This window comes from Rhododendron vialii, chromosome 9a, assembly GCF_030253575.1.
Source record: "Rhododendron vialii isolate Sample 1 chromosome 9a, ASM3025357v1".
In the NCBI taxonomy this organism is placed as follows: Eukaryota; Viridiplantae; Streptophyta; class Magnoliopsida; order Ericales; family Ericaceae; genus Rhododendron; species Rhododendron vialii.
The window spans coordinates 22,790,072-22,803,333 of record NC_080565.1 but is presented as its reverse complement, the minus strand read 5'-3'; positions in this window follow the sequence as shown (position 1 = coordinate 22,803,333).

Sequence of the window (13,262 nt, the reverse complement as noted above, 5' to 3'; positions counted from 1 at the left end):
AAGGGCGAAGTCCAATGGATTGGTTGATTAACTCCTTATACAATTGACGTGTAATTATTAGGGTTAAAGGTAAAAAAGTAAATTTTTATAATTTTTTTAGTCTCGGTGTAAACGATTTGTCTTTGACCGTTTATGTCAAGACTAAAAATTTTACAAAGAAAATAAAAGATTAATTAAAATACGTGTAATTTGGTCCGAAGAATCTGTTCGTTGAAAAAACAAGTGAGAAAATCTAAAAAACAAGGGAGAAAATCTGATTTTGATTTTAGAAGGAATAGTCAGACAGTCAGTCAATGCCAAGGAAGAGAGGAGGAAAAAAGGGGGAAAAAGGATGTTTTCTTGGGATTCTGAAAACGGGTCACTATAGTCATTTTGCAAAATTGTGGGGACTAAAATAATTGCAGTGGTTAGGATATGATGATGTTGCGTTGTTATATGGTAATGGGACATGGATTCAGAGACACAATTCAAATTTCAGCTTTTCCTTTTTCATTTTTACTTCCGACAGTACCACAAAATGTTCATCGTTTCTTTCCTTTCCTTTCCCCTTTGGATGTGGAAAACTTTCCACTTCAATATTCTTACCTACTGTGGGGTCTTACAATTGATTATAAATCAACCCTCCTCAAAATTAGTAAAGCTAAGAATAGGAAATGCTTGAATAGAGAGATACTTATTCACAGCTGCTCTTTACGGAAGCATTCAATCTCAATCGCCCAAAAGTGTTTTGGACGATTTGAATTAAAAACAATGTATTACGGCTAATAGATAATCTATTAACGGTAATAAATAATTTTCAATCCGGACCATCCAATACACTTTTGGATGACCGAGATTGAGTTTCTTAAACTTTCTTTATGAAAAGCTCCATAAAGAAGTTTTTCTCGCTTGAATACACTCTTTTCAATACAGGTATTCTTTTTTTGAAAAACAAACAAATTAAGTAGTCTGGGAATAAGTGGCACCCTTATTGTCCTCCAACATTTGAAATTTAATACTATAGAATGAAATTGAAACATAAACTAGAAAAGGAAAACGATGTGATCTTGCAAAGATTTTTTACGTTCCCACATGACATGTTTTACTAGTGAATCAACCAGCTGCTATATAGGAGTGACCTATAGTCAATGATTGAATTGAAACGGAGATAGCTGCTAGCTCGTAGCCAACGTGGTAAGGTTGATAACATTTGAAGTTTATAAATCCACCATTGTTATATTCTACGACCTTGAGACCATGGAAGGTGTAGTAGGCCGAACGTGATAACCCGAGCCCATATTCACGAAGGTCGGATCATAAACAGGATCGAAAGGGGTAACCATACTCAAATCCGGGTTTGGCTACATCCAAGGCTTAGTAGCGAATAATGGGATACCCACTTGGCGGGTAACTCTGGAAGAGAGCCTTCAGGTTCGGCCACCTTCGAGATGAGCTGCTCATTGGCCCACTCCTTTCTGTAATTCACTTTGCCTTCAAGCTCGGCTTAAGGGTGAGGCTCAGCCAATCTTGACACCGCGTGCTCCCCACATGCTGAGGCAGTTAAGCCAAGAGATAATGATGAGCGCACATGGAGGCGCCGACTCACATCCAAAATGGTTACCAGATCTTATCAGTGATGTCACAATGACGTTAGTCGACCCGTGCAAGGCACATGATCGTACTTGGAGAACAAGCCACACAGACTCTATAAATATCAAAGGATAGCAACCCTAAAGAGACACACACACAGACATTCCTATACTAAAACCCTAGTCTCTTTCCTTTCTCTCTGCACATACTTATCATCTTGCCGGAGGGCCTTGCCGGGAAACCCTGGCCAGGTCTTAGTAGTGCGTTTACTGTGCAAGTTATTGTGAGAAGGTTAGGCAACCCCTAAACCAGTGGAGGAAGGACTCGGATCAAGGATCACGGGCCACACAATTGGTGAACCCGACATGAACCCTCAATCTTCTGATTCAAACGGCTCAAACCCTCTTCAAACTACCTTCCTCTACAAAATTTAACCACCATGGGCATCCACCAGACGTTGCCATTTCGGGAGCCAAAGATGCCAATGGAAACACAATCCTTCCACCGTTCTCAGAGAGACACATCTCCATCTCCATCCCCGCAAATTTTGGGCTATCTCCAGCCACAGACGACGTAACGACGACTACATCGGCCTATTATAGCGGCGCGACGACAAGAGGGACAACTAACTAGCTGCTCTAAGGGCGGAGGTGGCCCAAATGAAACAACAAATGCAGCAAGACGCAGCTCCTGTCACATCCAGATCTGCTGGAGGCGGGAGGAGACGAAGGCAAACACCACCTCCACCACCCCCACCCCCACCCCCACCCCCACCCCCACCACAGGAGCGTCCTCACGAAACAGGCCACCGTGGCTCCATGAAGGACTGCCTTGGCTTCACACCAGACACAAGTGATGCAAGGGAGATAATCCTTTACAAGCAGCCTACAACATCTAGAACGCATCACTCTAGGAGCCACCATGAGCGAACTAAAACAAGGGATACCGAGTCATTCACGAGCACATATTTGACCGGCCGCGCGGAGTTCTCTCGCACAATGGTTTCCCACCATAGCCGAGACTCTGTAGAAACCAGGCGCCATGTCTCCGAACGCCTTGGGGAGATCCCACCAGAAAACTTGGACCATGAAAATCAGGCTTGGCGGAACGGAAAAGGCATAGGAATCGAAGGGCCGAACAATAACACCAAAACCCATTGGGACAAAGAGAAGTCTGTTGATGGCCCTCACAGTACAACAATAGATTTGCGCGATAAGCTTCGGTATCAAGACCACGAAAAATCCTCTGAAAGAGATTCCAAAAGAACGAAGATAGATGACCACACCAAGCTGCCATGCCCTGGCTTTGAGCGGCAGTTGAAGGACCTCGGCGTCTCCTCTTTCATGTCCCACATCATAAACACGAGACCTGAGTCTACCTTCTATCTGCTGAAATTTACATAGTTCGATCCAACCACCTGCGAAGCTTATATCCACCTGATCCACTTCCGCCAAACTATCGAACTCTGCACCTTGAAAGATGAAGTCAAGTGCAAGGCGTTCCCATCCAGCCTCGGTTCCCTTGGACTCCAATGGTTCAACAAACTGCCCGCTGGATCCATACGGAACTTGGCCAACCTTGAACGCGCCTTCAACACTCGCTTCGTCATGAGTAATAGGACTACCAAAGAGCCTGAGTCATTATCCCAATGAGGAAGCTCCCATCTGAAACACTCAGATAGTATGTCGAATGATACTGGTAATTGTTCAACGAAATCCCTGGAATCGACGAGTACTGGGCTGCACGAACCTTCAAAACGGCTTGAAAACAGGAAGCAAGATCTTGGACGAACTTGCTATATATCCGCCCACCACACGGCATGCATGGGCGAGTTGATGCATTTTGTGGAGTGATTTTGCGCTCTCGAAGAATTTTACGCGGACCGAGCGGCTCAGGGAATACTGAATCCATCCACCCCCCCTTTCAACGGTAATGCCCCAGCTGCTAGCACCAATCATAACTCAGCAGTCCCAGCTAAAGAAACAAGTCAACAATATCAAAGAAGGAAAGAAACTCCCGCCGAAAGGTGCATGACTATGTGGCCGAAACCACATACTTCAAAGAGCCCATCTAGTCTTTCCTAAAGGAGATCATGAGGCAACCATGGTTCGAGTGGCCAACAGGAAAGCTCGGCACAGACACTGGCCAGCTAGATCAGAACCAAAGGAAGAAGTGCTCATACCATAATGAGCTCGGCCACTACACAACAGCATGCGCCCTATACAAAACACTGTTGGAGCGTTTAGCGGCCCAAGGTGATCTCGACCAATACATTGATCGAACCAAAACACCCGCCCGACAACCTGCTGGAAACCCCAACCCCAATGAACCACGGCCAACGATACCCAGTGACGAAGGAATCCGAAACAATCGTTCGAGCCAACCTCGATCACGCCTCCACTTCCAAAAAAGTATTCGCAGTAGGACCTGGATCCAAACGTCCACGTCCAGAAGAATTGCCTAAATGGACAATCACTTTCACCGAGCGCGACCTCGAGCTTGTGCAAACCCCTCACTCCAATGCCATTATTGTAACTGTCCAAATTGGAGTCCATGACGTCAACCGCGTCCTCATTGATCAGGGAAGCATGACAGAGGTCATGTACTATGACTTGTTCAAAAAGCTTGACCTACCAGAATCAGCATTGCAACCCACCGAAGTACCTCTCATTAGATTTAACAGAGCACCTATTTGGCCACTCGGTCGAATCTTCCTACCAGTCGTTGTCGGCTCAAAAACGTTGAGCATTGAATTCATTGTCGTCAACGTGCCGTGCCCATACAACGCAATTCTCGGCTGAACCTGGCTCCACGGCATGCAGGCCATCGCTTCCATTTACCACCAGGTCCTCTGATTCATTGGCGCAAACGGAAGACATGAAGACCTACACGGTGATCAAGTCGCCTCTAAGGAGTGTTATGTTTCAGCTGTCCACAATTCCACCAAAGCCAAGCAAGTTCAATGGGTTGAGGTCCCGGACATGGCAGTTATTGACAACATCGGCGAGAAGGCCAAAGACATAGCACAAGAGGACCTCGTCCAAATGCCCGTCCATGAGGATGGCTCTCGTTTCTTCTTACTCGGCTCTTCCCTAAGTGACGCCGAGCGCGAAGAAATGTTCCAATTCCTCAAAGACAACATTGAAGTTTTTGCATGGACCCCCAATGAAATGCCAGGGGTCGAGCCCAACTTTATCAGCCACTCCCTCAACATAAGGAAATACGCAAAGCTAGTCGTTCAGAAGGCACGACGATCGACAGCCGAGCATGCCGAAGCTGTCGTGGATGAAGTCAACTGCTTGTTGGAAGCCAAAGCCATCCAAGAAGTACAATATCCAACGTGGTTGTCAAACACAGTTGTCGTCAAGAAGAAGAACGATAAATGGCTAGTTTGCGTTGATTACACCAATCTTAACGACGCCTGTCTAAAAGATTGGTTCCCACTTCCCAAGATCGATTAACTGGGGGACGCAACGACAGGCCACGCTTGGATTAGTTTCCTAGACGCCTACCGCAGCTATCACCAGATAGCTATGGACCCAAAAGATATGGAAAAGACGGCCTTTATCACACCGGCCATATGGCATCTTCTGTTATCGAGTGATGCCTTTCGAGCTCAAAAACTCAAGTGCCACTTTCAACCGTGCCATCTTCAAAATGCTCTACGAATAGATTGGCCACACCGTGGAAGCCTATATCGACCACCTTGTCGTCAAAAGCCAAAAGGAATACAACCACTGTCACGCCCTCGATTTTCAACATAATTAAGTAATACATTTTAAATAAAGAACCTCGCCTATCAAATATATATATATTACCCAAAAAGGGTTCCCACCTATCTTAAATTACAAATCGAATCCCCACGATCAAAGGTTTACAACCTTGGCGCCTTGGCCCCAAAAATACATAATTGCTAGTACAATCCTGTTTAGAATATTACAAACGTTTGGTCAAAAGGATTAAAGTAATGTGTTACAGTTACATCTATGGCAAAATAAAGTTAATACAAAGATGCTAAAGTAACTACATGAGGTTAGCTTCCAAAAAGTCTTTCATTCCCAAGCACACATTGCCTACGAGCTATTGTCCAGCATTTGAACCTGAAAAGAAAGATTAGGTTGAGCTACACTAGCCCAGTAGGAAAATCTCTAGCAATTCTATGTATTAATATGATGATATGGGTAGGAGGGATGAAGTCAAGAGATTCAGCTCAATCAATGGTCAACAACGAACTCACAAGAGTGCCAATAAGATCATTCTAAGATGTGCCTTTGTCTTAATATGCTAACTAGTTCACAAGACATTAACAACTCTAGCAATCTCGAAGGTTATCGTATTTCCACCCCTTGCGTTACGTAAACCCTAACAACTTGGATCACCGTATTACCACCCCTTGCGTTACGTGACCCACTTGAGTCTCCGTATTACCACCCCTTGCGTTACGAGACTCCCTATCCCAACTTCCGACACATACGACTACTCTCTTATTCACTATGCTAGCTATGACTTCCAAACGATCACACTCATACAAGGGACATCTTACAACATGTCAACAATGTCACATACGAGCCATAAACATTCACAAGTAATCAACAATTAATAGGATGCATTATAACGAAATCTTAACCATGTAATTCTCTATTCGTTTCTTACTAATGGAAGACCAATGGACCAAAGGTAACATTAATCAATCGTAGGAATTCAATTGAATATTCTTGAGATAGGTTTGGAAGTGTCCGAAAGGGTTTAGAAGCGATCGAGGTTCCAAACCATGAAGGGGAAAACTTTTCAAAAATTTCCAGTTTGCTACATGTAGCAATTAAGGGCGCTACATGTAGCCAGCGAACAGAATGAAAAATCTGGGTTTGCTACATGTAGCAATTAAGGGCGCTACATGTAGCCAGCGAACAGAATGAAAAATCTGGGTTTGGTACATGTAGCAATTAAGGGTGCTACATGTACCCAATGAACGAAATCAAAGAAATCTGGGTTTGCTACATGTACCGGGTAAATGCTGGTACATGTAGCACCTGGGTTTTTTTTTGCACGAATTTACAGCTTTTATGGGCAAACACAAGGCTTCCAAACAACGATCCAAAGCAAGTTTTGGGCACCAAATCAACTCATAAACATACATAGAAGGTTAGAAATCCCTACCTCGATTCAAGGAGCGAAACCCAAGAGATTCGAATGAGCCCTAACTCCAAACCTTTGAAATCGACCAAAATCCTCTCCTCCAAGCTTAACCCAAGGAATTTCAAGCCTAACAACGCGATTAGAAGGTCGAATGGAGGTTGATCTTTAATGTTTTGGAGGTATAAGGTGGAGTTTTGTGAGAATGAGCAAGAAAGAGAGAGAGAGACGTTGAGGAGAGGAGAGAGAGCCGAGAGTTTGAGTTGGGAGGAAAAATGATTTCCTACCACTCACACCACTATAAATATACTCACATATTTTGCAAGTCACACACACACCCCTCTACTAACAATTGCATCATTTTAAACCACAATTCAAATATTCACCACAAAATTCATATTTTCCCCATTAAGCATTTAATGAACATTTAATTATATATAATAAATAAATAAAAATACGAGTCTCTACAGTCTATCCTCCTTGAAGAAATTTCGTCCCGAAATTTACAACTCAAGCCAACAAGATCATATGTCTAGTAATCATGCTTATGCTGCTACACATATAACCCAAACAACAAGTTAACAATCATAAATTTAAAATTTTAAGACTCACATTGATTAATTCGGAAACAATTGCGGGTACTTCTCTCTAATTTCGTCTTCCCTTTCCCATGTCGATTCTTCTTTTCCGAGAGTACTCCAAAGAACTTGCACTAACGGAATGGTTTTACCCCTCAAAATTTGCTTGCGCGAATCTAAGATACGTATCGGCTCCTCCCCATAAGATGCATCAGCTTCCAACTCAAGTTCGGACCACTCTAGAATGTGTGACGGATCCGGTTCGTACTTTCGTAACATAGACACGTGGAACACATCGTGAACGTTCGATAATCTGGGTGGTAATGCCAATCGATACGCGACTTCCCCGATCTTCTCGATAATGTCAAATGGTCCGATATAACGCGGTGAAAGTTTACCCCTTTGCCCAAAACGAGATAGCCCCCGACGCGGCGACACCTTTAGAAACACATGATTTCCCACTTCAAATGATAACGGGCGGCGACGACGATCGGCGTAACTCTTTTGCCTACTTTGCGCGGTTATCAACCGTTGACGAATCACTTTGACTTGCTCGGTGGTTCTCTTTTGTGCTTCTAAAAGGCGTTGACGAATCGTTTTCATACTCTCGGAGGTTTCTTTGATCAAATCCGGCCCAACTAACTTAGCCTCGCCCAACTCGGTCCAACAAACAGGTGATCGACACGGTCTCCCATACAAGGCTTCATACGGCGCCATCTCGATACTAGATTGGTAGCTATTATTGTACGCGAATTCGACTAACGGTAGGTGATCTTCCCAACTACCCCGAAAGTCCATAACACTAGCCCGAAGCAAATCTTCCAGAATTTGTATCGTTCTCTCAGATTGTCCATCTGTTTGAGGGTGATACGCGGTACTAAACAACAAGTTTGTGCCAAGAGCAGCCTGCAGACTCTGCCAAAAGCGCGCGGTAAATCTTGGATCTCGATCCGACACAATAGAAACGGGTATCCCATGAAGACGGATAATCTCGCGGATGTACAAACGACTAAGCGTATCAATGGAATTCGTAACCTGGATCGGTAAGAAATGCGCCGACTTGGTCAATCGATAAACTATCACCCAAATGGCGTCATGCCCCCTCGGTGACCTTGGTAAACCAGTGACGAAATCCATGGTCACGTTCTCCCACTTCCACTCGGCCACTGGCAATGGTTGCAACTCCCCCGCAGGTCGTTGATGCTCAGCTTTGACTTGTTGGCACGTAAGACATTTGGACACGAAGACAACGACATCTCTCTTCATTCCCGGCCACCAAAACTGTCGACGTAAGTCATGGTACATTTTCGTTCCTCCCGGATGCACGGCTAACGGTGAGTGGTGAAATTCCCTCAAAATTTCCTCCCGACACGAAATGGGTACGAACAATTTTCCTTGGTATCGCAAACCTTGATCGGCATGAATCATCCACCCCTCTCGAGCATTTCCGCTAAGAAACTTGGTGTGAAACTCTCCCGTTTCTTCATCTTGCTGTTGGGCCTCAATCACTCGAGTCGACAAGGTTGATTGAATAGTCAAATTGCACAACGTAACCCCATCTCGAACCTCCTCGAAATGCAAAGCATAAGGGCCTAAGTTGTTCATCGTTTTCCACTCGTGGATGGCTAAACTCGCAAGTTGTGTTGATTTTCTACTCAATGCATCTGCTACCACATTCGCCTTACCCGGATGATATTGCAACTCAAAGTCATAGTCCTCTAAGTGTTCCATCCATCGGCGTTGTCGCAAGTTAAGCTCCTTTTGAGAGAACAAGTACTTAAGACTCTTGTGATCGGAAAAGACTTCGAATCTCTCGCCATAAAGGTAATGACGCCAACCTTTTAAAGCAAAAACGACGGCCGCAAGTTCTAAGTCATGGGTAGGGTAGTTTCGCTCGTGAGTTTTTAATTGCCGTGATCCATATGCCACCACTCGTCCCAATTGCATCAAAACGCACCCTAACCCTTCTTTCGAAGCATCACAATACACGGAGTAACCAACTCCCCGTTCGGGCACAATCAAAACCGGTGCGGTAGTTAACCTTTTCTTCAATTCCTGAAAAGCCATCTCACACGCGTCACTCCAAACGAACCGAGTCCCCTTACGAGTCAATTTAGTCAACGGAGCCGCTAGACGAGAGAAATCGAGTACAAAACGACGATAGTATCCGGCCAAGCCTAAAAAACTACGAATCTCGAACACATTCTTCGGTCGTTGCCAATTCATTACGGACTCTATCTTTCCTGGATCAACGGACACCCCATCCTTCGATACAACGTGACCCAAAAACTTGACCTCGGGCAACCAAAACTCGCACTTGCTAAGCTTAGCATACAATCGGTGTTCTCTCAGGAGTTCAAGGACGATAGAAAGGTGAGTTTGGTGTTCCTCCTCCAAAGGCGAGTAAATAAGGATATCGTCCACAAAAACAACTACGAAACGATCAAGATAGGCACGAAAGATACGGTTCATCAAATCCATGAAAGTTGCCGATGCATTCGTCAAACCAAAGGGCATAACAACAAACTCGTAGTGGCCATAACGAGTGCGAAAAGCGGTTTTAGGAATGTCTTCCCTTCAAACTCTCAACTGGTGGTAACCGGACCTTAGATCGATCTTAGAGAAACAAGTGGCGCCTCGAAGTTGGTCAAACAAATCGTCGATTCTAGGCATAGGGTACTTATTCTTAACGGTGACACGGTTCAACTTACGATAATCGATACATAGGCGAAGCGACCCATCCTTCTTTCGAGCAAACAAAGCGGGTGCTCCCCACGGTGACGTACTCGGACGAATAAACCCCAAACTCTCCAATTCTTGCAATTGAACCTTCAATTCTCTCAACTCGGCGGGCCGAAACGATATGGAGGTACGGAAATAGGAGCAATGCCAGGAAGCAAATCGATGGTGAATTCAATCTCTCTCTCGGGTGGTAAACCGGGAAACTCCTTTGGAAATACGTCCGGAAAATCACAAACAACAAAAGGTAGCTCCCCACGCACGGACGCATCCTCATCTAACGCCAAACTTGCTAATAAGGCATACATTGACTCACGCTCCCGGGACTCATACAGATATGGTTCTATCGGTTCTCGACGCTCCCCGAAAAACTCGAAACAAGAACCCCCAGGCGGACAAATACGGACCCGACGCTTGAAGCAATCTATAGTAGCATGAAAAGTGGACAACCAATCCATTCCCAAAATAAGATCGAACCCCGACATGTTCAACATGATAAAATCAAAGCTAAAACGACGATCTCGGATAATAAGTTCACAATCCCGGCAAATGCGATCTAACGGCGACCTACCTCCTATAGGTGTGTCAACAAACAATGGAGGACTAATACTCTCGATTTCCAATTCCAAAGCACAAGTAAAAGATGCAGCAATAAAAGAATGCGATGCTCCAGAATCGAATAATACTCTAGCGAAGGAGTTAAACAAGAGAAATGTACCCCTCACAACCGATGTTTCCGGGGCCTGAGAAGTGACAGGAGGTGGTGGAGGCAGAATGGCAGATGTGATAGCAAAAGCCGACCCTTGAGTAGTCTGACCCTGAACATATCCACCTCGATGACCGGAACCCTGAGTAGGCGTAGACGAGCTAGCTCCCCTCTCAACCTGAGATCCCTGAACTGAAGTGGTCCGACGAAAGTGAGACTGTTGCTGTCTCTGAGTACCCCGAAACGACTGCCGGCCAGAACCTTGTCCACTCCTCGGCTGCTGCACCGAACCTGACTCACTACGTGCCCCTTCTCCACGTGGGCAATTTCTAGCAAAGTGACCGGGCTTCCCACAAGTAAAACACGTGTTCAAAAGTCGCGGGCATTAGGCACGAATGTGCCCCGTCTGACCGCACTCGTGGCATATGATTGAGGGTCTATTGGAAACTTCCCGAGTCCCGAACGAAGAAGAGGGTGGAGGCCTAAAGTTTGATGGACCCTGTGATGTCGACATTTGATCCCTTTGTCTTTTTCTCCCTTGACCACCGAAACTTCCCGACGAAGAACTCACACCTCCCATTGGCTGTCTTGGTTCCCAAACCTTAGGATTTTTGGGTATCTCCTTAGGTGTCTCAATGCTCCGTGCACACTCAACGACTTCAGAAAACTTCCCTTTGCGTTGCGCCACAACAAACTTCTTCACGGTCTCATGCAACCCCCTTTCAAATCGCCTACACTTCCTCTCTTCGGTTGCCACTAACTCCGGCGCAAAACGGGACAAGGATTGAAACTTCAAAGCATACTCCGACACCGTCATATCCCCTTGTTCCAACTTCTCAAACTCTTCCCTCATTTGTTCACGACTCGTTTCCGGAAAATATTGCTCCTCAAAGAGCACCTCAAACTCCGCCCAAGTTAAGTTCTCAATATCTGGCTCATTTGCTTGAGGCACGGTCCTTGCCGCTCTCCTTGCGTCTTTCCTTGATTCCAAGACCGACTCCCACCACTCATTCGCTTCCCCGGTAAGCTGAACGGCTACGATATTCACCCGCAAGTCATCCTCCGTTATCTGAAGAGCCCTGAAAAGTTTTCGGATTTGAGTGATCGGCCACAAGAGGGTCACTGCTCGACCCATCAAACGTAGATGGATTTCTACGGCTGAACTCCCTCATTGCTATCATAGCACGACTATCTGCGTTTTCCCTAGGAGCAGGATTTAAAAGGTTTGCAGCCACAAGAGCCGCAACGAAATCCCTAGCAAACGGATTTTGAACAACCGGTGTTTCCTCTCCCTGACCATGTCCGGCCCCTTCCCCCGGATTACCATTCGGATTTTCCCCATGTTGGCTAACTTCATCCTCAACCGGTGCCCCTCGGCCACGACCACGGCCACGGCCACGGCCACCCCTTCTTCCTATCTCACCTGCTCTAACACGCGTTCTCGGAGGCATCTAGCTACAGTTATAAGAAAAGAAGGGTTCATCAACAACAACATTATCTCATGAGGTCGAAGCCTCCAACTATCCCAACACGGGTCAAAAGAACTCTACGCCACTCTACTGTATTAAAATGCAATGCCACATAAGTCATGTCATATCAATCCACACAAGCACACATATGTCATGCCAAAGGCGTGACATTTTGAACCCATGAGACTGGAAGTCTCCCCACGGTCTCAAAGTATTCAAACCTAGACGCTCTGATACCAATTTGTCACGCCCTCGATTTTCAATATAATTAAGTAATACATTTTAAATAAAGAACCTCGCCTATCAAATATATATATATATATTACCCAAAAAGGGTTCCCACCTGTCTTAAATTACAAATCGAATCCCCACGATCAAAGGTTTACAACCTTGGCGCTTTGGCCCCAAAAATACATAATTGCTAGTACAATCCTGTTTAGAATATTACAAACGTTTGGTCAAAAGGATTAAAGTAATGTGTTACAGTTACATCTCTGGCAAAATAAAGTTAATACAAAGATGCTAAAGTAACAACATGAGGTTAGCTTCCAAAAAGTCTTTCATTCCCAAGCACACATTGCCTACGAGCTATTGTCCAGCATTTGAACCTGAAAAGAAAGATTAGGTTGAGCTACACTAGCCCAGTAGGAAAATCTCTAGCAATTCTATGTATTAATATGATGATATGGGTAGGAGGGATGAAGTCAAGAGATTCAGCTCAATCAATGGTCAACAACGAACTCACAAGAGTGCCAATAAGATCATTCTAAGATGTGCCTTTGTCTTAATATGCTAACTAGTTCACAAGACATTAACAACTCTAGCAATCTCGAAGGTTATCGTATTTCCACCCCTTGCGTTACGTAAACCCTAACAACTTGGATCACCGTATTACCACCCCTTGCGTTACGTGACCCACTTGAGTCTCCGTATTACCACCCCTTGCGTTACGAGACTCCCTATCCCAACTTCCGACACATACGACTACTCTCTTATTCACTATGCTAGCTATGACTTCCAAACGATCACACTCATACAAGGGACATCTTACAACATGTCAACAATGTC